Source organism: Chiroxiphia lanceolata, chromosome 23 (assembly GCF_009829145.1).
Source record: "Chiroxiphia lanceolata isolate bChiLan1 chromosome 23, bChiLan1.pri, whole genome shotgun sequence".
In the NCBI taxonomy this organism is placed as follows: Eukaryota; Metazoa; Chordata; class Aves; order Passeriformes; family Pipridae; genus Chiroxiphia; species Chiroxiphia lanceolata.
In genome coordinates, this window is record NC_045659.1 from 5,806,003 (window position 1) to 5,832,440 (window position 26,438).

The following is a 26,438-nucleotide window of genomic DNA, read 5'->3' on the forward strand; positions in this document are numbered from 1 at the left end:
CAGTTTTCTGCCTCCCCTTCTACCACATCACAGGAGTGCAGGCAGCACTTTCCCTCAGCAGTGCAGTAAAGGACCTATGGATAAGCAGGAACCCCTCCACCAGCACTTCCCTGTTTTCTCCTCAGACTGCCTAAATGACTCTGAAGTTCCCAGGTGATTTTCCTTTCGCTGTGATCTGACCGTCTGCTCAGAGCAACGAGACCTCTCGGAGCCAAAATTTAACAACTGCAACAATTCTCCTTAACACCTCCTGCCAGTGTTATTGTTCATCCCTGAATTGCTTCATTAATTCCAAGTCGATACAAGCAGCTTCCTTTTGTCAATCTCTGTATATTAACATATAATTTTAATGTTTGGGACCGTTTTCAGGCTTGGAAATGAGATTAGCTCCCAGTGATTAAAATAAGTCCTCGAGACTGGGCAAAAGCACCAGCTCACAAAAGCTATGGATTGATCTTTGCAATGGTAAATATAACAACCAGTCCCAAATTACAAGTTTACCGTTGCACCACCTGATTTTTGAAAGCTGTTTGCTTTCAATACCTTGTTTTTGTTTTCCCAGGAAATCAGCCCGGGCAGAGACTTCATCAAAATTGCAGCCCTGCTTCCAGGGGGTTGAAAAGCCTTTGCTGTGTGGGTATGAATGCATTTTGCTGCTAATGGGATGTCAGAGGCTCTGCTGAAGGACACGTTGGGAAATCCTCCCTGTCCCCGTCCCCAGCACCACTCGCTGCTCCAATTGGATGTGACATCATCACCCCCGTTAATGAATTGGACTTGTCACCAGGAATATCTCTCTGGGGTGGGATTGGTGAGTGACACTCCCAGCAGAGCTGATTCCAGCCCCAGAGGAGGGGTTGGGATGTGGGAGATTGATGATCTTACCCTTTCCCTGGGAGGCTGCAGGGAGGGGCAGGGCGGGCACAGGCAATAAAACACTGGTGACCCATTGCCACCGAAGGCCTGGCTGGTGACATCAGCCTGGCCAGCCCAAAGTGACCCATCCATCACTGCCTGCCAGGCAATTAAAGCCAGTCCTTGAGCCCCCACAATGTCTTCTGCAGCAAACTTGGCCGGTGGTGCACACCCAGAGGCATTTTCATCACACTCATTGTACAAGTCCTCCTCCCTCAACTAGGACCTGAAGGGCCTTCAGAACCCCCCTGGTTGGGGTGACTTCACCTCCAGGACCTCACTGACCAACAGCATCAGTGTGGGCAGGTGGGAGAACATCCAGGTCTGTCAAGGGGGGACTGGATCGAGGACCAACAACAGAACCCTCCTCAGGAGCCACAGAGACAGAGCCAGTCCTTGTCTCAGGAAAACCTAAAAATGAGGGGAATCAACTGACAGGGAACCAAAAGTCAGAGCTTTTTGGAGAGATGAGGAAACTTGTAGTAAAATGGAGATCAAAGATGAGCAGCTGACAGAGCTGCTAAGGCTCATTATGTCTGCAGGGAAATCACTGCCACTGAGCCTGCGGGGACCTGGGCTGGGATCTCTTGAAGTTTTACCCAAAGCCAAGCTCCACAGGTCAGGTGAGCCCAGTCCCCTCAGCTGTCAGTTAAAAGTTTTTGATTCTCATGGCTGAGAAGTTTGGAAATGCAATCAACCCCTTCCACAGCAACAGGGGGAGAAAGGAAGGCTCAGAGCACTCTCACTGGGGCTAAGAGCAGGATTGCATGTAAACCTCACTTCAGAGGGGTTTCTACCAAGGGGAAAACCTCCTGCTCCATCCCTGCAGATGTGTTTTATACCTGTGTCTTAGGGCTCAGCTCTTCAGGAGTTTCACACAAACCATTTCTCCTTTTGTTTCTAAAAAATGACTCTCAAAAGGACAAATCAATGTAATCCCAGAGTTTGTTCTCTGTGGAGTCCTCCAACACTGGCATTTCTTCCCACCCAAAGCAGCATTTATTTTTCAGCATCCTGCATAAAATGATGGTGCTCTGCCATATATTCATCCCCTCCCTCCCTCTCTCTGCTCTCCTCTGCAGATGTAACACTGTCAGTAGAAGGTCCCAGAGGTGCAGCATCACCACAGGTCCTGGGGCACCACCTGAGCAGGTTCAGCCCGTTCAGCTCAGCACCACCATGAAGAGAGGACCAAAGAGCTCCTTGTGACACACAGCAAGTCATTCTCAGCACCAGGCTGACCAAGCCAGCTGTGCCAGCTGTGAGAGAGAAGGTTTGGGAAATATGAACCTTCCCTCCTGCCCACAGTGATGCTGATATTATCACACAATCATGGAATATCCTGAGCTGGAAGGGACCCACAAGGATCACCCAGTCCAACCTCAGCCCTGCACAGGCCCAGCCCCAAGGCTCACCCCCTGTGCCCCAGAGGATTATCCAAACCCTCCTGGAGCTCTGGCAGCCTTGGGGCTGTGCCCACTGCCCTGGGGAGCCTGGGCAGTGCCCAACCAGCCTCTGGGGGAAGAACCTTTGGCTGAGATCCAACCTGAGCCTGCCCTGACACAGCTCCAGCCATTCCCTGGGTGCTGTCCCTGGTCCCCCCAGAGCAGAGATGGAGCTGCCCCTCCTGAGGAAGCTGCAGACCCCAGTGAGTCTCCCCTCTTGTCCAGCTGAACAGACCAAGTGCCCCCAGAGAGCTCCCTGCAGGCCCCAGGAGGACGTGGAGGAGCAGGAGGTCGCTCCAACAAGAAGGAAGAAGAACTTCCCCCAGTGTTTTTTGCTGTGTCCAGCAAGGCTGACTTGATATTCTCCTCAGTGCAGGCACGTCTGCAAAGCTCCTTCTTCCCCCTCTGGTGCCCGAGGCTGTTACGGCTCCGAGTCTTTTGCTTTCATGTTGGAATGAAAATATCATGATGTACAAATTATTACTTTCTAATTAATTATGCAGAATAACTAAAGTGAACATGACTTCACCATTATGACAGCTTTGAAATTTACCACTTTGTAAATTAATAAGTCATGAATCTGGCTTGGCTGGGTATATGTTTAATATAAGAGAAGGTAACCTAAACAAAAAGAAAGGCTTGAGCTAATTTAGCTCTATGGGAGTGAGAAGGAGCCTCAATTCCAGTCGACAAGGAAGAGGGAGGAAAAGATACCTCTTGTTTTCTCCCTTTTTCAACTGTCTGAGACACACTGGCTGGGGTGAGATAATCCCACTCCACACAACTCCTGTACCCAAAACTGCCTCAGATTTCCCCAGGCTTGGCAGGAACCTGTGGCCTCACTGCTGCAGAAGGACGGACGAGGGAATGTCTGTGAACGTGATTTATTCCAACCAGGCAGCCAAATTCTGGGAAGATTCTGGTGTCAGGGATATTTTTGCCCTGCCCTCAAGAACTACAGCCACCTCTGAGCAGTGAGTGTGGGAAAAATCCCTCTTTTAAATTTAGAAGGGCGGCACAAACTCAGGGAAGAAAGGAACAAGGTAGAATTTATTTGGCACACCAGGTCTTCCTCTCACCGAATTTCCAGGGGAAAAGACACTTTGGGTTTAAATCTTATACATTTTATAGTTTGACAAAATCCCACCCTTTTTCAGGTAAGTTTAATATATTCATTTTTTGCCTAAAAAGGGTTCTTTTCTTTGAAAAGGGGCTTTCCCTTTCTTCCAATTGGCTGCAAGGCATCCCCTGTCAGAGATGATGGATCTTCCTTTGTTCTTAGCCCAAAGAGAGCAAAGAACCCCAAAATGGCCCCAAAAGATTTTCATTTTTAGGAACTTTTGCATTTCCCTTATCTGGCCAAAAAAGACTCTGAGACTCAAGTCTAGTTTTTGGAACTTGGATATCTTACAACTTCATGATACACCTGTACAAAAAAAATGTGTTTTTATTTCTCATAGTGAGCCCAAGGCAGAGTTCCATGGGAACATTCCCAGCTGGCTCCCTCTGGGCAGAGCTGGTCACTCCCCACTGTCCCATCCACAGCCCAGGCCCTGGCACTGCCACCTCATCCCAGTCGGTGTTTTGGGCACATGAGGGACAAGGTTACAAAGGAAAAGCATTTTCATGTGATCTTTGCTGCTGAGCTCCTGCCACCCCCTGGGGATTGTCCTTCCTGTGGCTCCAAGGCTGGGAAGCCAGCGAGGGCTTTTGGGGTTTCTGAGTTGTTGGTGGCTGTCCCTGCCTGGCTCTCCATGGGCAGGGGGCACAGCACAGGACCCCAACAGCATGAGCATGGGCAGCCTCAGCTCCAAAGTCCCTCTCTTCCTTCCCAAGGAAGGGAAGAGACCAAAGGAGCATCCTCATACCAGAGCCAAATTGTGCTATTGCCCAGCTCTGCAACACACAGACCAGATTTTTCTCCTCTTCCTCCTCATCCCATCGGAGAGCCTGCAGCCTTGGAGTGTCATTTAAATCACTGCCACTAAACTGGCGGGGCTGTGCCTGGAACTACAACCGAGGGATGACCTTGGCAGTGCTGGGCAGCATAATCACAGTAATTAGTGACAGGTCCCTGGATGGGGCCTGTTAGCCAAGGATCACCTGTGGTGCAGGATGTCCTGAGCTAACGACCATCACCTCCTCGGGAAGCTTTTCCCAGCTCTTCCCACAGCAATAAATCCTTCTGTGCATGCAAGAGAACAACAGCAAACAGCTCAGACGTGGCCTCAAGAAAGCAAACCCTCAGGCAAGGCAAGGAAATTCCAGAGCACTTTGCTTGTCGCTCTGGACAGGCTCAGTATAACTTCCAGATCACACCTTTAGAGGGGACAAGACAGGCTGCATCCACCTGCTTCCCCCAGTCACTGCCAGCCTGAGGCACCAGAAACATGTCCAAAAGCAATGGGAGCATTCCTTTCCCTCCTGGAGGCAGCCCAGCCACCTTTCTGTGGCACAGGGACAGGTTCCCAGGAGTCAGGAAAGCTTCAGGAGGCCTCTCTGCGCTGTATTTTTCCAATCACTTCTTTTGTGTCGGGCACTGCAAAGTCAGCTAATTCTGGGAGGATGGAGGGAGAGAGAAATCTTAGGGAAAAATGACACCCAAGAAACCTGGGTATGGTGTAAAAATAGCTGCTGAGCTGTTTCCTAATAGCCAGTTTGGTTGGCTCTGTGCTCGCAGCCACTGACAAGCTGCTAAAGAGATGACGGGTGGCACTCGGCACTTCTCCCGTGCCAACAGGTTTCAGTGCAAAGACTGCTGGGTTTTTTTTCCTTCTCCCAAAAGACCTCTCATTTCCTTAAGAAGGGGGATTGGGGATGTGTAATCAGCCCATCACTGAGCTCTGCTGCCCCAGCCTATGGTTTTCTTGGTGGTGCCAGGGGCTGTCTCGAGGAAGCCAAAGAAGCCACAGCCACGTGTGCTTCTGAGAATGGAAATGCTTAGAACCTCAAATGACATGTGAGTTCCTTGGGATGGAACCAGCCTTGCAGTGACCACAGATGTGCCTCTTTCCTCCAGGCAATGGAACTCTCCTCCCAGGAAGCCCGTGTGACAGCCCTGCTCAGCCTGACACAGGACAGAAAGCCAAGCCTGCAGCATCCCCCAGCATGTCCCTGTGAGCTCCTGGGCTCCACACAAAGCTTGGATTTTGAGAGACTGACCTTTCCCCAAGGAGGGAGCAGCATCACCCACTGAAAAAGTCAAATCAGCAATAACCACATCTTAATTGAGAAGGCAAAGCTGAAGTGATGTAAACCTGAGTCCAGAACTGGAGAGCAGCACAGGTCAAGCTCCAGCAGTGTTTGGACCACCAGCCCCAGAGAGAAAAGGTTCCCTCTATTCTGACTGATATGTTTGGTGGTTCCCAGAGGGACACCAGAGGGACACAGCAGGCTGGACCTGCAGACTCCCTTCCCTAAAACCAGCTGCACCCCTCTGCCTCTCAGGCAGCCACTGGGATTTGTTCCTCACAGCATCTGCTGTTGTTTTATTAATTCCTGTCTCTGCCTCTATCAGCCAGGTGGGGAAAGTCATCACTGTTGGACAACCAGGGCAGTGTCTCAGCTGGGCTGTGTCCTGCCCAGCAGCTCCTCCCTCACCCCACTGCCAGGGGAGCCCACGAGGACCCAGGCAGGCAGATTGCACAGGGATGAAGTATTGGAGCTGCACGGATCTGTGGGATTTAGGGATTAGGGGGATTGTCAGGTCCGAGGAGGGATCAGTGTGAAGGCTGAGCGTGAGAGCAGCTGTTGGTGGTTCCCCCACCCTGCTCATCCCCACCCCAGGCTCTCCCTGAGCAGCATTATCCCCCCTCAGCACCAGAGATCTCCCACCAGCCCTGTTTCCCTTGGCCAGCCTGGCTCCAGGGGAGTCAGCTGCTCTCCCCAAATGCATCAGCAAAAAGACTCAGTTAATGTAAAAGATGAAAGCTGTCTGTCTGCCTGTCTTCCCTTGTTCCTTCTGCTCTTTCTCGTGACACCAGCTCCCCCCAGCACTCCAGGGGGATGTGTCCTTACCCCCACAGTGCAGAGTCTCTCACCTGCACAGTCATTGCCTTCCTTGCCCAGGGAACTGCAGGTCCTTAGCATGGAAAAGAGGCCCCTCTTGTCCTGCTCTTTGACCTTTCCCACCTAAACCCTGCAAGTTCCCTGTGGCCACCAACCCCTTTGTTCCTGGAGCAGCCCCCGGTCTCCGTGAGCTGAGCAGAGAGGCAGAGACCCACCGGGCTGGGCTTGTGCTCCTGTTTACACTGAACAACAGATCCACAGCCAGCTCACTCCCTGCAATGTTGGCAGCACATAATGAGTCCCCAAGGCCTCTTCTCCAAGAAGCTCCAACAGCTTCCTCCAAGAGCCCTGCTTTAGCAGGTCACACTTTGACCTCTCTCCCTCCTCGCTGAGTGAGCTGGTGCAGCCGTGGTTGATGAGCCAGCCCTCTGCAACAGGGCTGGGACTGAGACCAGGGCTGGAAACATCCACTGCAATCCAGGGAGGGAGCATCATCATTACACCAGGTAGCCCCAAGGCTGGGATAAAAAAAAAGACTCCAAAAATAGGGAAAGGGCACCGAAATGTCTGTGCTGAGCAGCGGCAATGCGAGGAACTCTGTGCCCTGGCAGCACAGCACAGCTGCAAAATGGGGAAGGGGAGACAGGGGAGAGCAACTCCCAACCAGGCAGCTCTCTCCCATAAAAATCTTGCACATCAAAAGCTTCAGACAGCAGGGAAATATCAGCTGCTTAGCACAGCCACTTCCCAGAGGAGCCCGAGGGGATCCAGCGCTCACCTCACACCCTTGACAGCAGGGACGGGGGAAGCGTCGGCGCTACACGAGGACAGGCCCTGCAGCCAAGTCACAGCAGCACATAAAGCAACCAGACACAAGTTACCAGTGCCACAGAGTGGAAGAAAACAGAGGAAAACTAAAATAAAACCAGCTAGGGTGGCCACCACCAGATCCCGGGGCTGAGCAGGTCCCCCCCCGCTCGAGGATGACAATTTAAGGGGGAGGAAGGCCGGGAAAATAAGTGACTAACTCGGTGCCTGCATTGCTTATACAGGAGAGGAGATTTAATAGACAGAGAGAGCAGAGCCTTATCAGCACAACTCACGCTCAGTAGTGCAAGGCAGGGCATCATACATTAGCTTGCTTTGACCTGCAGGGCCCTCAGTGGGAATTTTCTCCACCACACTGACATGATGTTGTTTAGATGCAATGCACATCCCGCCTGCATGGAAACATGCTGACACTTTGGAGGCTTCTGAATACACAGAAAGAGAGCAGAGAAAAAAAGATGTCTGGGTCGAAATGTTTCTCTAATAGTTATGGATTTAATTCCATGCTCTGGAGGGAAGGGTGGGAGAAGAGATTATTTTTTTTTTCTCCCTATTGCCTTTTGAAAACATGAAAAAGAAATCCAAAAGCATATTACTGTGCTGGTCTGCTTTGCTTTTCTTTAATTCTCGGGTTTTGCTGCGGTTTTCTCTTCCCCTCCCACCCCCAACAGTACCTCCAGGACCCAGGGAAGATCTGGCCAAAACTGCTGACAATTCAGCTTGGATAAAACATTCCTGGGTTCCCCTAAGAAGGAAGGGAATTAACATCAGATCTCTTGACACACAAGACAAAACAAACAGTGAAATGATTTGCCCAGCCATCCTGATACTTTATATTCTCACTAAGAACTGGGTTATATCCAGACAGATGGAGAGTGTGACATATTCTTTCAGCTGAAATTGCTTGTAGCCCCTCAGATTTCACACTTTCCAGTGGTATTTCACCTTAAACACAACTCAGAGGACACCAGCACCCAAATTCCAGAGGGAAGGAATAGCAGGAGGCTCTTGTGCTTCCCTTTGGTTACAAAGGTTGATGTTGTCCTAAGCACGTGCTCCTCAAATGCAGTCAGGGGGAGAAAGAACAGTCAGGACTCCTAAGCTGGCCAGTCTAGATGGGAATTTCATGTTTGCAAGGAGAAGACCAAACCTTATAGAGCTGGGACAGCAGGAAATGGGCCCCAAGGTGTGACTGAGCTGAGAAAGCTCCAGGACACTGAGGAAAAGCTTGTGCAGGCTCAAGGAAGGATTGGACATGACAGGGAGGAAAACCCTTGGAGTTTTTACCTCAGAATGGTTTGGGGGACCTTAAAAGGACCTTAAAGCTCATCCTATTCCACCCCCTGCCATGGGCAGGGACACCTTCCACTAGCCCAGGTTGCTCCAAGCCCCATCCAACCTGGCCTTGGACACTTCCAGGGATGGGGCAGCCACAGCTTCTCTGTACCAGGGCCTCCCCACCCTCTGAAATTAAAGAAATTAAAGAAATTTCAGTAAAGAAATCTCCCTATCAGAAGGAATTTCCCTCTAATAGGGGAGTCCAAGCAGTCACCAAGCTGAAGGTACCTGGGTGGGTTTTCATAGAACCACAAAGCTCCAGGCCTCCCTACGGCCAAAAAAGAGACAACCAAAGACTTGGGGTTTTCTCATGGTCCTTTAAACCAGAGGAGGATTTCTAGAGACCACAGAATCTCTGAGGTTGGAAAAGACCTCTGAGATCATCAATCCCACCTATGACCCAACACCACCTTATCACCCAGTGCCACCTTCAGTCTGAGTGCCACCTTCAGTCTTGTCTTAAACACCTCCAGAGTGACTCCACCACCTCCCTGGCAGCCCATTCCAATGTCTGATCACCCCTTCTGTGAAGGAATTCCTCCTGATGTCCCACCTGAACCTCCCCTGGCACAGCTGGAGACAACGTCCCCTTTTCCTGTCGCTGGTTCCTGGGAGAAGAGACCAATCCCCCCCTGGCTCCCTCCTCCTGTCAGGGCATTGGGAGAGAGAGAAGGTCACCCCTGAGCCTCCTTTTCTCCAGGTGAACCACCCCAGCTCCCTCAGCTGCTCCTCACAGGGCCTGTGATGCCCAGGGATGCCTCTCACCCCATCCCTGGGGCAGGGGGTGCCAGGCACGGCCACCCCGGTGCTGCAAACACGGATGAGCAGGAGGTGCCTGGCACTGCCAGGCTCTGCAGCCAGCCCATAATTGCAGGCAGCCACCTGGGAGCAGCAGAAGAGTGCCAGGCTTCCTGGTCATGGAGGCAGCCTCATTTGTCTCCATCAGGTGCAAATGGGCTGCTCAACCTTTAAGCGCTTAATTAGTTTCCTTTTCGTTTTTAAAAGCAGCGTTCGGGGGGCCGGGCAAGAGTGGGGGGTGATGGATGTGCCGTGTGTGGGCACAGCAGCCCAATCCTTCACCTCCCACAGCCAGCAGGAGGGGGGTCTGATGGCAAAGCAAACACCCGAGGAACTGGGATTTATCCCTGCTGCTTCCTAGAGAAAGGAGCTGGTCAGAGGACACACAGCCCATGTGGCACCTCCCAAAGAAAGCCCATCCCTGGGGGCACCAGGTCCTTCCCCAGGCACACAGAACACACTCGGGTCCCCAACATCCCTCCTTCCCCCTCAGCTTCCTGCTCCAGCCCTTGGGAACCAGCGTGAAAACAGAGATGTGCCCGTGCCAGCGAGGTGGACAGGAGCTAAGGAGAGACAAATCAGCTTCAGCTTGGGTCAGGATGGGTCAAAGTGATAAAAAAAATACATATTTGAAAGGCCACTGACTGGCTATCGAATTGATCTGCTGTGCTGGCTCCAGGCTCCCGGGGAAGCCGGGGTAGGGATGTGCATTCCCACGGATCGACCCAGGGAAGTGCTCACAGAAGCCCTGGGTACCTGCACTGCTGCCCCACAGCTCCCAGCACTCCCAGTTCTTTTCTTTCCTGTTTAATTCCTTAAAACTCATTCCCAAGACACCCCCTCCCTCCTTTCCCCGTGCTTTCCCTCCTAGATAAAAACAATATGTGCCTTTTTTTTTATTCCAGCAGGGTTCCAGCTAATAAAAAGATTTATAATTAAGCCAGTAGATTTCCTTTTGCTATGCTGTCCTGGATTATGAGAAAGTATATTTATATGCAATTATGAAATGAACAGTATTCCTTACCCAAGTGAAGCTTTAAAAGTCATTATGAATCCATTAACTCAGCAGACCTTACAAAAGGCCTTCTCTGCTCTGGATTTATTTTAATTTAAAGCAGATAGGAAACTTTTCCCCTCCTTGTTTTTCCAACCCAGATTTTCTGCAGTAGAAATGTGCAAAACTGAACAAGATGCATCAAATTGGGTAGTAAGGGGCCAAACTCTTGGCAAGAACAGCTCTGGTGGACTCAGCATCACTTCAGCTGCTTCCAAAGTCTCTGCCCTGTGTCCAGGTGCTCTGTGATCCCAGACTAGCAAAGAATCTTGGAATGGTTTGGGTTCGAAGGGACCTTAAAGCCCATTCAGTTCCACTCCTGCCATGGGCAGGGACACCTTCCACTAGCCCAGGTTGCTCCAACCTGGTCTTGGACACTTCCAGGGAAGGGACAGCCACAGCTTTTCTGGGCAACCTGCCACCTTAGACTGGAAAATGCAGAATTTTTCAGTCTTTCTTGACTGATTCTTCATCTGCTTAAACCCTCAGCACCATTGTCCTGCAGCCTTTGGGAGCTCCTGTCCATGGCATTCCAAGGGAAGGGTTGTGGTGCTACAAGCTCCCTGTTTCTTTTTTGTTCCTGCTGTCAAATATCCCCCGGAGATCCCCATGGAGCAGCACGTGCTCGGGGGGCTGGGACACTTCAGACCTGTTGGAAGCATCAGAAGACAAGAAAACTATACTGGAAAAGTCAGAGAGGAGAAACTGCCCCAAACTCCCCGGTCAGAAAGCTCCTGCAGCACCTTCATCCATGTGGAAAGAGGCACAAAAGCTTTAATTAGGGTGTGTGCTCACTGCTGGGGCTTTGGAGCAGGGGAGGGTGGCACAGCCCAGTGCTGCCCAGCACCACGCTGGGACACAAGCAGTGTGTGCTCTGGAATATTTGAATCCTTGGCAATGCCCTGGGAAGGGAAGCAGCAGCCTGCCCTCCCTCCCTCCCTCCCACTGCTCCCAGCCCTCCCTGGCTCCCAGAGCTCTGTCACTGGGAGCAGGGGAGTGGCCCTGAATGGGTGAGAAGAGGCAGCCACGGGCACAGGTTCCAGCAGATGTGGCATCACAAGGAGACCTTCTGGATCCCCCGAGACAGAGAGGGTTCCTTCCTCCCTGTCTTTAAGGAGCTCTTCTGTGCCCTGGAGAAGGCTCTGGGGAGACCTTGGAGCCTCTTCCAGTACTTAAAGGGGCTCCAAGAGAGCTGGAGAGGGACTTTGGACAAGGGTCTGGAGTCACAAGACAACAGGGAATGGCCCTTAAGCTGAAGGAGAGTAGGTTTAGGTCGGATATTGGGAAGGAATTCTTGGCTGGGTGGGTGGGGAGGCCCTGACACAGGTTACCCAGAGAAGCTGTGGCTGCCCCATCCCTGGAAGTGTCCAAGGCCAGGTTGGATGGGGCTTGGAGCAACCTGGGCTAGTGGAAGGTGTCCCTGCCCATGGCAGGGGGTGGAATGAGATGCTCTTTGAGGTCCCTCCCAACCCACACCGTGCTGTGATTCAGTGACTCTCCAAAAGCCCCACCTGTGCCATCCATAGCCCTACCTGACAAGCAGGGGCTGTCTGCAGGATTTTAAACAAGTTGTCAGGCAGAAGAATGGCCTCCACCAGGCAAAATATGCTCCAGCCCCAACCATCCTTCACCATTCCTTATCTGCACGGGGCGAGGATGGCTCATTTGACTTTCCTCAAGAGCAAATCCATCTCCAAGTCACCAAAGGAGGCTCAGGTACAATGGCCTTTTCATTAACGTGGTGGCAATAAAGCACAGCAGCATCCCCTGGCTGTCACGTTGGAAGGAGCTGGGAGGAATATTAACAGGGAATTTGCTGGCAGGTGGAGGCAGGGAGGAAGGCAAACCCCGTGGTGGGGCACAGCACTGCCCTTCCACCACCCAGACTCCAGCTGGAGGGGGCCACCAGTCCCTCACATGTCACCAACTTTCCCCCAACTCCCGCTCAGTCCAAGAGAGATTAATTTGGAGTGTTCATTATAAACTACACCAACAGGCTCCCGAGCTGCCTGGGTGGCACAGCCATTCCCAACCCCCCTGCACGGTGCTGGTGCTGCACGAGGTCCTCCCAAGCAGGGCCCTTCACTGGGTACCTCCAGCATCTCCAGCATCCACAGGCACCTGCCTCTCCCTGCTCCAAGTCCAACGGGGCTGGGAGTGTTTCCAGCCCTCAGCTGAGTTAAATCTCCCTGACAGGCTCGATCTGCCTCCAGTTCTCCGTGACGCTTTCACTTCCAGTTGGCTCTGGCAGCGACAAACCTGCTCTGACACCTTGGCTGTGTCTCAGTCTCATTCTCTGCTTCTCCCTGTCTCTTTGTCGTGCTCGGTGCCATTTTTGCACTGACAAACCCTTTTTGATCTCCTTCCCCTGCTCTCCCCCCTCCCACCCCCTCTCCAACCCTCTGATCCTTCCAGATCCTGCACGACTGCTTTCTTTAACAGGAATAAGAGTGTAACCAGGGCCAGGGAGCTCTCTGCAAACCAAATGCTCTGGATTTAATTTGGGGAACACGGTCACACTCGGTTTCATTACACTTGCCCCTCTGACCCATAACACTTGCTTTCTTAGCCGTGGCTTTTTCAATTCGGCTCGAGCAAAATTCCCCACGTGCCCTGCACCACGAGGAACAGGGCTCTGAGCTCCTGCTCCCCCTTTAATCCCTGTTTGCAATTTGCAGGAGCTTTGGCTGAGGGTGAAAGGTTCTGTGTTTCATTATGATGCCTCGCAGGGACCTCTGGGAACCTGCTCCGTGCAGCACCCCCTGTCACACCACAGCAGCTGCACTCAGAAAAGTTCCCTGTCTCAGATATATCACCAGCTTTTCCCTGTGTCAGCTGCAGGGAACTGCAAGGAGTCCACAATGAACTTTAAAGAGCAGCCCTGGTTCCAGGTGTTCTGCTCACAGATATGCTCAGAACGCCCCATAACCCGCTCTGGTTTGCACCCCCTCTCTTGATGTATTTCCAGACACACCAAGTAATGATCCACAGGAAGAGATTCTTGCACCTACTGGGGTTTTTTTTTCCCTCCTGAAGCTCTCGGGGCACTTCAGAGGGAAATGAGCTTTGTTATGCCCGTGCTGCAGAAGGGGAAAGCTCCACGCAGAACACAAAGACTGGTGGAAAAACCACAGGCACCCAGCAATCAGTGTGTCTCTGCTTTTAATGCCCACCCGAGGTGACTCTTTTTATCCCTCCCTCCATGTCTGTGCCTCCAGAAGCACACACCCCTCCTCAGAGCAAAAGCACAACGTGCTCTGAGCACACGCTCCCATTTAGCAAAACAACCCCCCTTTTATCATCTACCTCTTTGTGCTGAGGCCAATACACTCAGAGCTGACTCAGTCACCTGTTAACAGCAGCAACAGGCATCAGTGGGGCTCTAAATCCAGCAGGGAGGAGTGAGTGGAGCAGGAACAGGCTCCTGAGTGCACCCTGGAACCCTCTCCTTTGCAGTTGGCCGCGAACGAAACACAAGCACAGGCTGTTGAAAAATCAAAGCTGGAGCTCAAGTAGCTAAAAGCTCCAAATTTGACCCTTCCCATCCCATTCACAGGATTTCAAAGGAGAACACCAGCCTGGAAATTACGCTGTTAGCTCTGGAAAAATGTTCTCTTGTCACGCCGTGGGATTTGTCAAGGATTGGAGACCAGAGTCCTCTGCTGCTGTGGGTTATTAAAGGGGTTCAACCACCACGTTTAGGGGGTGGATGGCTGGAGATGTGGATGCAGAAGGAAGGGCTCTAGGAGCAGGAGCTGTTCCCACAGCATTGCCTGCTGCTGTTTGCTAACTCAAGTCATCAGCAGGAATCAGACCCAAAAGCTCTCAGTCTGGGGCACCAGGGACAGGGGAGCTGATACCAAACCCACAGCAAGTCCCCAAACAGCTCCAAGTTCATGGACTCATATGATCCCAGCATGGTTTGGGTTGGAAGAGACTTTAAAGACCACCTTCCACTAGCCCAGGTTCCTCCAAGCCCCGTCCAACCTGGCCTTGGACACTTCCAGGGATGGGGCAGCCACAGCTTCTCTGGGCAACCTGTGCCAGGGCCTCCCCACCCTCACAGGGAAGAATTTCTTTCCCTCCAATCTAAACCTTCCCTCCTTCACTTGCAGTGCTGTGCCCTTACCAAACCAGCCACAGCCTCTCCCAGCTCCAGGGTTACTCATTTGATGCCCCAAACATCTTTATTACTTCATAATGATGAACGATTCCATGATTCCATCATCTTGGTGATCCACCTCTTTTCCACCTTATGCACACACAGAGCAGAGGAGTCCGAACTCTCAGCCTAAAGCTTGATTTTAAAATGCAGTTGGCACTTGGGTGGACACTTCCAGAGGAAATTAAGAAGTCTGGGGGAGTGTTTCCCAAGCACTCCCTGCTGCACCCTGGGAGATCTTCTCCGGCAGATTTTCCCGGGCAGGCAACAGCGAGAACACAGGAGGCAGAAAGCACAGCTTTAAATTTTCCCCGAGCTGTCTCCTGGACAGACAATCCCATTAAGTGAAGCAGAGGGACCTGAAGCTGTGTAAAAGCAACAAGGTGAATCTCCTTAGTGCAGGAGCCTGACAGATGAGAGCAAAATGCTGGATTTAACTCCAATGGAACACAACAGAGCGCAACGTGTTACCGGAGGGTGAAATGCAAGCCCGGGCTGCCTCCGCTGCACAGCCAGGTGATCTCCCAGCTGCCAGCAGAGATTTCTGTTAGGCTTCCCTCTCCAAATGGAGGGACTTCATTTGGAGATAAGACAGTAAAATGAGACAGCTTTGAAGCAATATGCTCAAGGTCACCGAGGAATTAATTGCAGAGCAAGAAGCAAACCCAAAGCCAGCCACGAAGCACACTTAGCCCCAAAGCCACTAGTTATAAGACATGCTATTTATCAACATCTATCAAATTAGGCAGAGTACCATAAACTCAGGCTCGTGGAGCATTTTTTAAAGTGGCAGGAAAGGAAAAGCAGTTTCCCAGTTCTTAAGAGCATCTCAGGAAGAAAAATACTGGCATAATAAAACTATTTTAAAAGGCACCTCATGTACTATTTATCTCCTACTCAAGTCTCCCTAAATCTGAGTGCAACATGTTGGTAATGGGTATCTCAGACACATAATTTAAAGTGTTACTGAAATTTCTTACACGCAGAAGATCAGCTGCTGAGATCAAAGGCTGACGCATCCAGTGACTCTGTCTGTGACAAAAGAGAGAGGTTTCTAACAGTGAATTACAGTGTTAAACAAATTGAGCCCGTCTCCCCTAAGAACATTTCTCTGCTCACTTAAGAGTACAAAGTTTGTTCTATGTAGGCTACTTGCAGAAAAATAACAGGCTGTCTGTGGAGTGACTCATCCAAAGCAATCCCACTGTGCTGGGAGGCTGGGGAGAGGGGAAAGAAAGCCAGGGATCAGCCACCAGGACAGAAATCAGACACTCCAAAGGGCTGGTAACACAGGTTGGACCAGGCTCCCCAGGGCAATGGGCACAGCCACAGCTGGCAGAGCTCAGGGACTGTTTGGACAATGCTCTCAGGCACAGGGTGGGGTTTTGGGTTGTCCTGTGCAGGGCTAAAGGGTTGGACTCCATGATCCTTGTGGGTCCCTTCCAGCTCAGGATATTCCAGGATTCTATGCCCAGGTACCAGTGAAAAGCACATCAGCCATCCCTGCCCAGCCTCTCTGAGAACACCACCTGCCCAGCAGCAAACATCTGCCCTGACATTCAAAGGCAGCTTACCACATCCCTCAAGGAACACACTGAAAACTCGGGAAAATAAAGGTAGGAGACACCTACACTGTTTGGGAAGCAGTGGGAATGCTCCATCTTCAGCCCCCTGAGAGGACATCACAGTGTTCTCCACGTAGGTTGTTTTAAAAGAAAGCTTCCCAGGGCGGGGCAGCCTCCCAGTGCCTCAGGGCAGGCACAGCTGGAGCTCCCCCTCGCTGGTTGGAGACCTCCAGCTCTTCCTAAAGAAACCAAACCAGCCCCTCCCAAGCTCCCATCACGGGAGGGTGAGGAGGGATGTGCAGGAGCATTCCCTACACTGCAGTTGTCATCCCTGGCTCACTAATGACTCGCATTACCTGGAGCCAGATCCTTTGTTCCCTCCCCACGCAGCTGGGATCCCTCCCGGCGCTCTCCAGCCCAGGCTGTTCAAACAACAGGAGCTGCGTTTTTGTTGCAGGTTGCACGTAGTTTGGGAATCGCTTTTTTTCTCCCCTCCCAGCTCCAAGGGTTTCATTTGTTTGATTTCTCTGAGCCACGGGCGTATTTGCATTAACCAGACAAGGAATTCTTCGCTGGGTTTCCCCCACCAGCTTCCTGCCCTGAATATCAAATACTCAGGGCTCTACATCCACCTTTGCCACCTCTATGGATGTTTGGATTTTGTATGGATGTTTGGATGTTTGGATTTCTTCTCTCAGTGGGAGCAGGGGGGGGGGGCTTGCTTTCATTTGCTTTCTTTACAGGATCACAAAGCAATTCAGAGGTGTTCTCTGCAGGGGAAAAATACCTTCAAAACCTGATAAACAACCAGGCAAATAGGGCTGGTGTGAGGTTTTAGGGAGGGTCTGTGCAAGCAGCAGGGAGTAGGGGGAATCCTACACCCCACCACTGCAGTGGGCACACCCCAGAGGGTGACACAAGGAGACAAACTCACTTCTCTCCGTCCCCAAGGTGCTCCCAGGGTTCTTTTTCCACCTTCACCTGGTGCAGGTGGAGGCTGGAGCTGGCTAACAGCTTTACTCACGGGGTTGTGGGAGGACACTCAGGGAAGAAAGGTTCCCAAACAAGCTCCTGGCACAGCAAAGGGTGGAGGAGGGGGGGGAAAAAAAGAATCCTGCTCTGCTGATCTCAGAGCTAAACATTCCCAAACTTAAGGCAGGGCAGAATCCCTGAGTGCCCTGCACTGCAGTTGGGACAACGCTCAAGTCCTCCATTCCCATTGCTGCCTTTCACTCCATTTGCTGGAATTCTGCTGGAATTTGCTCTGGTTTTCCCCAGCTCCCCTCCGTGTCAGGATGTCCACCTCCCTCCCTCTGTCACTGCAGGTCCCCCTCCTGGAGCTGGATCCATCTCCCCGGGTGAGCGTCGCTAATGTCACAATCATTCCATCTGACAAAGTCTCGGCTCCTCCGCGTCTCCCTTGTCTCCTTGAATCTCTGTCAAGGCCCTTTCCACATGTCTAAGCATTTTAATGACATATGGTGCTGGGACTGGGGGGAGGGAGCAGCAGATGAAAACCCAACACGGTGAGAAACTGGGAAAAACCCTAGGGAAGGTCCTGGAAGACAACTGGGTGGTGAAGGAGGAGGATGAGGAGGATGATCTTGGGGAAAGTTGCTCCATCACACCATTCAGACTTTCTTTCAACTCTCCCACGATATCTAATTGGTTGCCCAGAGGAAAATGCACTTTTTGAGGGTTTCTCTGTCAGATCCTATTTTGCGCCTCTATTCCAGACCCCTCCTTTGTGGTCACCAGACCCTGGGTGACCACCATGAACACAGAGATGTGCCAAGCCATGGTGGAACAAAGGCACAGCTTACCTCACCTCTTCCTCACCTCAGGAGGTGCTCAGTTCCCAGCTGGACCAGACCCACACGGCCAGAGGGGGTTGGAGTCGGGCAGGTCACACACAGGCATTGACCCCACAGCCTTTCCCTGGGGTGGAAACCCACCAAAGGTGCATCACAGCAACACACCCTGCCCCAAATGCCAGGGTTTGAACTTCATCCCCAAGTAAAGAACACTCCCATCACCTTCAGCCCAGCAACCTTCTCCTCCCCAGAGCTGGGGACTTACATCCCCCCCGTAAGTGGGGACTTACAGCTACTTTTCTCCAGGCACGGTCTTAGCAGATCCCAAAGCTTCCAGACAGCTAAGAAGCCCCAAAAGTCCTTTTAAGACAGGCTATTCAGCAGAATCTTACTGGATTTCTCCCTGAGTAATTGCATTTTGTCTGCTTATAATCCTCCTGGTGTTTAATTCTCCTTCACCTGTCGTAAACTGGTGAGAGCTGTGGCAGGACGCTGATGGCAGCAGCTTTGCTCCATGCAAATGAAGCAATCTTGTCTTAGAGGGGGCTCAGTACCAAGGATTCAGACACCAAAAGCCTAAAAAGCCAGATCTGGATCCCAATTGCTCTAAGAGCCCCCCAGCCCCTCAGCTCCAAGACAGAAGTGACAGCAACACCCACGGTTTAAACTCCTCGCCCCTTTGGGAGCTCTACTCCTGCTGCAGACCAGCTGAACTCCAGCTCTGGAGTATTTTGGCAAATCCCACCTTTGGCAGATTAATGAGCAAACCAGCAGGAGCACAAATCCTTCCTGGCATCCCAGTTTGGGTGGAAGCACCAAGAACTTGCCCGTGACTGCAGAGCCCTCGAAGACTCGGAGCAAGCTGGGCTGGGGAAAGGTGTCCCTGCCCATGGAAGGGGGGGAACACCAGATGAGCTCCAAGGTCCCTCCCTTCCATCACAAACCATTCTGGAATTCTGTGGTTCTCCAAGGCTGCTGCTGACCAACAGGCTGCACAGGGAGCGGAACATGGATGGGCTGGGATGAGTCTGGCACATACAGATGGATTTTGCTTTCTCAGTTTTATTCAGTGGCACTGCAGCAGCTGGTGTTTATTCTCTATCCCTCACATATTCCTGGGGTTTGGGGAAGCTTCACAAGACTCTCCAAGTACAACAGCTACGAACAGAGTCCCAATCTGGCTTTCTCACAAAACACTTGAGGAGAGGGAAGCAAAGGCAGAGGGTGCACGAGTCAGAGTCCAAGAGTGTGGCAGTAGGGACCAAGAGCTGACAGGTGAGGAAAACAAGTGGACATACCTGCTGAAAGTTGTATTTTATAGTCTGTAACGAAGCCTTGAATGAAAATTAAGAAGCACAAAAAAGCACCTCAGCTCCCAGATGAAAACCAAGCCCCTGGAATTACAAGCTGGTGCTGCTGGGGTTCCTCTCCCTGTGACACAGTTACATTAAACACAAATAAGTCAGTGAGGAACACAAGACAAAAGAGCCACTTGTCAGGTGACACGAGGGAAGGATGAGGGGATGCTCCAGGAATTTATCAAGGAAATATGTTGAGCTGTGCAACTTTTTTTTTAAGAAAGACACTGAAGAGAACGAGCAGCTTCCCCGTGAACCTGCAACGCTGCTCAATGACATATAAAGCAGAAATAACCCCTGAACAGCCAGCACTGCCTGGGAGCTGCTCTGCTGTGTCTGCCAAGGCTGGGGAGCTCGGGGATCACGGCCAGTGCTCAAGCTCCACAGCTCCAGTCAGCCTGAAAATGCCTGCGGCCCCCGTGCTGCACAGCGAGGCCCAGAGCTTCCAGAGGCTCTGCTCAGACAAATATCCACCTGCTTTCCTCTGGGGGGGAGAGGGGAATGTTCTCAGAGCCTTTTCAGGGTTGAACAAAGTTTGTTTGAACTAGACTTAACTGCGACAAGAGCAGCATTAAGCCGAACTCAAGCACCTGTGAGAACACTCTGCTTTAAATAGTTCCTCCTCGAGCTTTAACGTCATGTCAGGCTCAAGAAGATTTTATGGGCCACCAAGAGCATCTAAAGCCTTGGCATCCCATTTGCAGCCTGAAGAGCTCTGCAGCAGCAGCACTAGGGGAGGGTTTCTGCGGGTGTGATGCCCCAGGAGCAGGGGGTTGGCAGCACCAGCAGCCCTGTCCCAGCCCCAGACAAAGCCCCCATCCTGCAAACCAAGCTGGGAATCACCCCTGCACCACCCTAAACCTGTCATTTTGCAGGTTTCCAGCCATAAGGCCACTTCTAAACTGGCTGCACAGGTGCTCCTGAAGCAAATCCCTTCTCAGCAGCCCCCCTGGATGCTGCTCAGACCTGTCACCAGCACTGCCAGGGTCAAAAGGCTGCCCTACCTCAGGCCAGGCAGGCACTTTGCATGCTCAAAATTCATTAAAGTCAAACACTCCTAAGACTTTTTACACATGAAAAAGCAGATGAAGGTGAGACAGAGCAGTTCAGTGCAGCACAGGCAGAGTTTTATTTAATGAAGGTATATTTACACAGCAGAGCTGAAGGGCTGCTTCTTCACAGCAGGTCAGGGGCTGCTATGCAAATACTAATAAATATTTTGCACTTTTCAAGAACGCTTTACCCAAGTGCCTGCAAGTGTGAACTGCACTAAACCTCCCAGGATCTGGAAGGAACAAGGGAGAAAACAGGAGCAGACACTTCGTCCAACACAGCAACACAGAAGCCTCTTGGGTGCAAAGCAGAGACACTTGACAGCACCAACAGCTTTCCCAGCTCCCCCTGGAAGTGCTTTTCCATCTCTAACCTCACATTTGTGTGCTTGGCAGCTTTCTAGAAACAGCAGCTCGGTATCGATTCAGAAAACAGAGTCATCTGTGGTTCATTACTCCCAACAGATTTCACAGGGGATCCTGATCCTGCCTGATGCCTCAGCTGCTGCTGAGCCAGCTCAGCCTGCACGATCTGGGGCTGCTATAAGAGAGTAAAGCTTCTCAAAAAACACCTCACACAGGACAAAAGCCACCACAGGGTTGAGTTTGTCGAGCCCTGAGGGATTTGTGCTTTAGTAACTGGCTTTCCAGGAGGTCTCCTTGGGCTGGGAAACAAGGTGCTGGGGAGCAAAGGAGAGGGGATGAGGATGGCTGGGGCTGCTGGGCCACTCACCAGTTCTGAAACCAGCTCAGAAAAACTCTGTGGAGAGGAGCAGCTTCTACCCTGCAAGGCACTGGGGGGAAAAAAGAAATAACCAAGTATGGCTCCAGTCAGATCCTGCAGAAGGACTCAGAAGGCAGCACTGAGGTCTCAGATTTCCAAAAGACTCCCACCTGGGCAGCTCCAACATGCCATGAGAGTGCTGAAGGAGCACTTTTCCTCCCTTGGCTCAAAGAGCCTGCAGTTTGCAGCCAGCACCCTTTGCCAGCTGGAGGGTTGGGAGCCATCCCAAGGAAGGTGAGGGAGCCACAGGGGTGATCTCCAGCTGCACTGCGAGCTGGTGCCAGGCAGAGATGGGATCACAGCATCTCTGCAGGGGAACAGGAGCTCTTCATCTGTGAGACAACAAATTCAGGCTGCTCCCTTCAGCTGAAGCACTTCCAAATCCCATTTCCAGAGGGAGAGGTGGGGTTGGAGACACAGACACTGACCATGGAAGATCCAACCTGTGGGACCTGGGATTGGGATCTCCAGCAGCAACAGAGCCCCGAGCTGCCTGCTGGAGCCAGAACCACTGTGCTTCCAAGGTACCAACTTATTTTGCAATCAATAGCAAGATTTATTGATCCAGGAAGGAAATACAGCCTGAGAGAGCCTGGTCAACAGCAATCCCAACGGGGAAGAAGTTTTAATGGAGACCAGAAAAAATTCCGAGCTGGATTTTGTTCTGGGGCAAAACTCTGCCCGGGCTGATGATCTCAGCCCAGGAGCAGCTCAGAGACTCCTCACTGCTCTGCTGCCCTTCCCACTGACCAGCTCAGATGCCAAGGTCTGAGACAGCACAGCAGCACTGAGAGAATGAAAAGAGAAACCCCATTAGCTGCTCCCACGGATCTGTCTGGCCGAGGACAAGCTGCTAATGCTGCCTGCCTTGGAAATCATAACAAGAAATTCAACCTGCACAGTCAAGGCCAGAGCCAGGCGTGTAACTCAGTGATGGCAGGAGTTCAAGTACTTAAAATGTCTTTTGAAACCACAGTAAAATCCTGCTGTCCCATCCCTCTTGGAAATGGACTCTGCTGAATGTCAAGGCCCTGAAAGGCAAGAACACAAAAGCAACAAAAAAACCCCCAAACCAGCTCTGCTTGACAGAGGCCATGAGAGCTGGATGCAACAATTTCCCTTCATTTGTCAGCAAAATCTCATCTGCTGCATAAAAACACAAAAAGAGGGTCGAGTTCCCAGAAGGGCACCCTCAATATTGGTGTAGGGGCTGGGGAAACGCTCCACACCACGGTTCTAAAGGTGAGGAGCTAAAGCCTTAACTCCAATATTTTGAAAGCAGCAAAATCCCACCTTCAGGGAGGCAGCGAGGATTTCTGCTGCAGATCCCCCCCCAAACTGCAGCAGCAGCACCCTGCAGCTCCAGGGAATGAAGAACCTCCTGTGCACGTCACAGGCAACAACAGCTCTGCCCTGTGTTTACAGGTTACTAAGCAGCCACCACCTAAACCCCCCCTTTATTCCCCTGTCAATACCTGCAAAACAGCTGTAAAAGAACAAACAGCTCTTTGTGGCCCTTTGAAAAGGCTCAGAGAGGCCAACAGTGCCCTGGGATATCTCACACTGAGGTAACCCCAAGGCACGGGGAGCTGCTGAGAGGGGTGGGAAGAGAGGTTTGGAGAGCAGGGCTTTCCCTGCCATGGAGCCCAAAGGCTGCCAGCAGCCAGGGAAGCAACTGGCACAGTCTGACAGCCCTGCAGGAGGATAATTGGGCAGCCAGGGCTGTGCAGAAGAACTAAAGTGTTTACTGGTGTTAATATTTAATTGTGTCACACGAGGAGAGAGGAGCTGGGGGAGCTGAGCTGAGGGTGGAGATGCACATGTGTGTCAGGGGCTGCCATGTCAGGAACCTCCAGGAGCCAAAACATCACCTCAGGAGCACTGGTTTGGATGTGCCCATCGAGCTGGGAGCTGCCAGGCTCCCCCTGCTCTGCTCCCTGGCACAGGGAGGACTGCTCTACCCTCTGGTTTGGGAGGCACTGCAGGTGGAACAAGGAAAGGGGAAGGGTCATGGTAAAACCCAGCTCCCTGGCACCTGACCTGCCTCACCCAAGCCAGAGGCTCCACCCAGCCTTGTGTGTAAGAAAGCTATTGGCATCCACATCCCAACACAGAGACACCCATGAGACCAGTCACCTGAGGAGGGCACAGCCCAGGAAAGGAGGTGCAGCTGTGCTCATTTGCAGGATGGCTTTGCTCATGGGGTGTGGGAAGAAGTTGTCCAGGGAGGTGCAATCACCATCTCTGGAAGGGTTCAAGAGCTGTCTGGATGTGGCCCTTGGGGATGTGAGTTAGGGGTGGTTATGGTGGTACTGGGGTGATGGTTGGACTGGATCTTGAAGGTCTCTTCCAACCTTGATGATTCTGTGACTCACGAAGAGATGCTTTGTGCTGCCGCTCCTCTGTTCAAACACGTGGATGGAGGGACACAAGTCTTCTCCACCCTAGAAACCCCAGCAGTTGACCCACTGCTCCTGTTGACTCTCCTTAAAGCTGTTTGCCTGTTCCCATGAAAGGGCTTTGCCCCACTGTTCCCCCTGGGATGCAGCCTGGGAGAGCACAGTCACCATCAGACACGCTCAGACCTTTCCATTCCTTCCCCAAAGGGTCCCCAAATCAGCCCCAAACGGGTCACCCTGCACCCCACCATGGCAAAAGGCTGAACCAGCGTGTTCCTAAAGCTGCTGGTTGTGTGATATCCCTGCGTTTGGCCAAAGCCAGCACGGAAATTCAAAGGCAGGCTCTGGCTCCATAAATCCCGCAGGGTGAACAGCGCGGGCTCTTTGCTGGATTATCACCGCTGAAAGGAACTGCAAAGCATCCAACTCCACAAATGAAAGATGTTAATAGAGCGGTCCCAGCGGAGGGAGAGGCTGTAGATTACGTGGAGCTGCTTTCACATCCTGCGAAATGTGCAGATTTAAATAACATTCCCCTTTCACAAGGATAAATCTCAGCGCTCGCCACAAAGAGCCGCAGCCCAGGCCCACACCAGGCTCCTGCAGAGGGCTCGTGGGAGACATGGGTGATGCACTGAAGACCTGGAATTTGTGTCCCCTGCTCGATGCAGTGGTCCCAAACAGCTCCACTAGGTGAGGCTTCACACACAACCTCCCTCCCCCCAGTCCTCTTCGAACACACCCGCACAAAAAAAGAGTTAAGACAGATTTTTCTCTCCAACCTCTTAATTAAGCCATTAGTCTCTTCCCCCTTAACCCAGGAATGAGAGGCCTGTCTTCACAGGAGCAAATGATTTCCCCAGAGTAATGAAGATGCATTATCATACAGAAAAAATCATTAGTTGCTATGTCCAGAACAATGCAAGTGCTCAATTACTACACTTCCCAGCGCTCCTGGCGCAAACTTGGAAGAGATGCATCCAAAGGGATGTGCCCAGAGAAACAGTACTTGCTCAGGAGAAGATCTGGACCAGTCAAAAAGGTCCTACCCGAGTTATTTTCCAACCAAGCCTTTACTCACTTCACCCTTAGGACACCACAACAACAGGCAGCAGATCCCAGGGGGGTGTTCTCCTGCTGCTTTACAAGAGAGGACTTGGGATGTTGAGAAGGGGAGTTTCCCAGCCCACTGAGAAAGTCTCAAATATCCTGGTAAGGATTCATCAGGAAGCTCTCTAGGACTAGGAAGCACTTCCCATTTTGAGGGAACTGCTGATGAAGGACGAGGAGCAGCAGGGGTTTGGGACCCAGGGAATCCCTGACTCGCCCCATCCTGGAGCCTCCTGATGGGAAATGACCCCACAAGGCTGGAGTTCAACACCAGGGATGACCCAGCTGGGTTTCAAGGCAGCCTGGGTTTGGTCCCCCCCCTTGGAAGGACCCACAGGGATCATTAGTCCAAGTCCTGGCCCTGCACAGACACCCCAACAACTCCCCCCTGTCCCTCAGAGCGTTGTCCAAACCCTCCTGGAGCTCTGGCAGCCTTGGGGCTGTGCCCACTGCCCTGGGGAGCCTGGTCAGTGCCAGCCACCCTCTGGGGGAAGAACCTTCTCCTAAAACCCAGCCCAGCCCCCCCAGAGCTCCAGGCCAGCTGCAAAATACTATTCACCCACAACTTCTCTAACTCACAATTTCCCCTCTTCCTCGCCCCCAGGATGATTAAGAATAAGATTTAGTCATCTAACGAGGGCCCCATTATTCCTTCACACCTATCATTTCAGAACTTCTCTCACCTACCGAGATACCCATTAAAAAAATGACTCATGAACTCTTCCCCTACGTCTTTGGCACAATAATTCCAGCCCAGATGTGGGTCAACTGATGCTATTCATGAGCTCCCATCAAACCCATTCAGTGGTTCAGACTGAAAGGGGAGGAGTGGGTGTCAAGAGTGAAAGTGTTTTATTTAGACATTTTTCCATCTACATGAAACATTCAGACTTTTTTTCCCCCCCAAGACATCTCTGAAGTTAATTTACTTTAAAAAAGGTTTTTTAAGTCTGAACAAAGAACATATCGTATCAAATGAAATGTTTCATTTGACCTGAAACAAATATTTTTGGTCTTATTTTCAGTTAACCCAACATAGTGTTTCATCTGCAGTTTTTCAGTTCTGACAGACAAGGGGAGGAAAAAAAAAATCAATTTCAGAGATCCAAACACAACCCATTCTTTAACAGTTGTCACAGAGACTGTAGCTTATGTTAATATTAAAATACTGCTTTAGCAATTTATGAACATTATCTGGAGAGAGAAGGCACAAATTAGCAGAGATGAAGCAAAGTTCCTCGAGCTAATGCATCCTTGGCATTAATATCTTGCTATTGTTCAGCTCATCTTAAAGAGCTATAGGGTTACCTGATAAAAGGGGCAAAGCTCGATGGTTAACACAGGTTGAGATGATTCCTGGGAATGTTTCCATCCCTTGGTGGGCAAAGCACATCGAATCCTAGCAGGGTTTGCCTTGGAAGGGACCTTAAACCTCATTTTGTTCCACCCCTTCCACCTTCCACTGGACCACGTTGCTGTAAGTCCAACCTGGCCTTGGACACTTGCAGGGATGGGGCAGCCAGAGCTTCTCTGGGCAACCTGGGCCAGGGCCTCCCCACCCTCCCAGCCAAGAATTCCTTCCCAATATCCCATCTGACCCTGCCCTCTGGCAGTGGCAAGCTGTTTCCTGTGTCCTGTCCCTCCATCCCCAGTCCCTCTCCAGCTCTCCTGGAGCCCCTTTAGGCACTGGAAGGGGCTCTCAGGTCGCTTCAGAGCCTTCTCTCCTCCAGGCTGAACAACCCCAACTCTCTCAGCCATTCCTCCCAGCAGAGCTGCTCCAGCCCTCTGATCCTCTTGGTGCCTTCTCT

At 51.6% G+C, this 26,438-nt stretch overlaps 1 protein-coding gene and 1 long non-coding RNA gene across 4 annotated transcripts in view; one reads left to right on the plus strand and one right to left on the minus strand.

Moving 5' to 3' along the window:
- KIRREL3 (kirre like nephrin family adhesion molecule 3) overlaps window positions 1–26,438 on the minus strand; it is a 359,483-nt gene that overhangs the window by 316,584 nt on the left and 16,461 nt on the right. The gene's annotated exons all lie outside the window — the stretch shown is intronic.
- On the plus strand, window positions 22,556–25,762 carry LOC116797775. Its single transcript, XR_004360747.1, has 4 exons — window positions 22,556–22,689; window positions 23,886–24,213; window positions 24,613–24,732; window positions 25,656–25,762. It is a non-coding gene; the product is annotated as an uncharacterized LOC116797775 (long non-coding RNA).